A 328-nucleotide genomic window follows, 5' to 3' on the forward strand; every position below is an offset into this window, starting at 1 on the left:
CTGGGGGAATATTAACAAGGTTGAAAGTTTCGAAATATTCCGTTTCACCGTGGATTCATATTAAGATTACATGTTCTTCTAATGATTCTGTGAAGGAGAATTTAGATGAAGCCGCCATTTTTTAATTCCAAACTTACCAGGAGTGTAGGTTCCTTTCCTAAAATTACCATTTTTACCATTGACAAACTAGTCGAGAGTTATGACGCATCAAAGCGACGGCAGGTTTTAGTGTCCCACGTTGAAGGTAAGGAATTTTTCCAGTTCGATAGACATCATTGCAGGTTACATGGCATGAGATTTATATCAAGTATTGGAAGTGTTCTATGTT

General features: G+C 37.2%; 1 protein-coding gene across 1 annotated transcript in view; it reads right to left on the reverse strand.

Annotated features, from left to right (window-relative positions):
- Positions 1-328, reverse strand: part of LOC131891310 (uncharacterized) — a 6,406-nt gene that overhangs the window by 2,214 nt on the left and 3,864 nt on the right. The window lies entirely within an intron of this gene.

Source organism: Tigriopus californicus, chromosome 12 (genome assembly GCF_007210705.1).
Source record: "Tigriopus californicus strain San Diego chromosome 12, Tcal_SD_v2.1, whole genome shotgun sequence".
NCBI lineage: Eukaryota > Metazoa > Arthropoda > Copepoda > Harpacticoida > Harpacticidae > Tigriopus > Tigriopus californicus.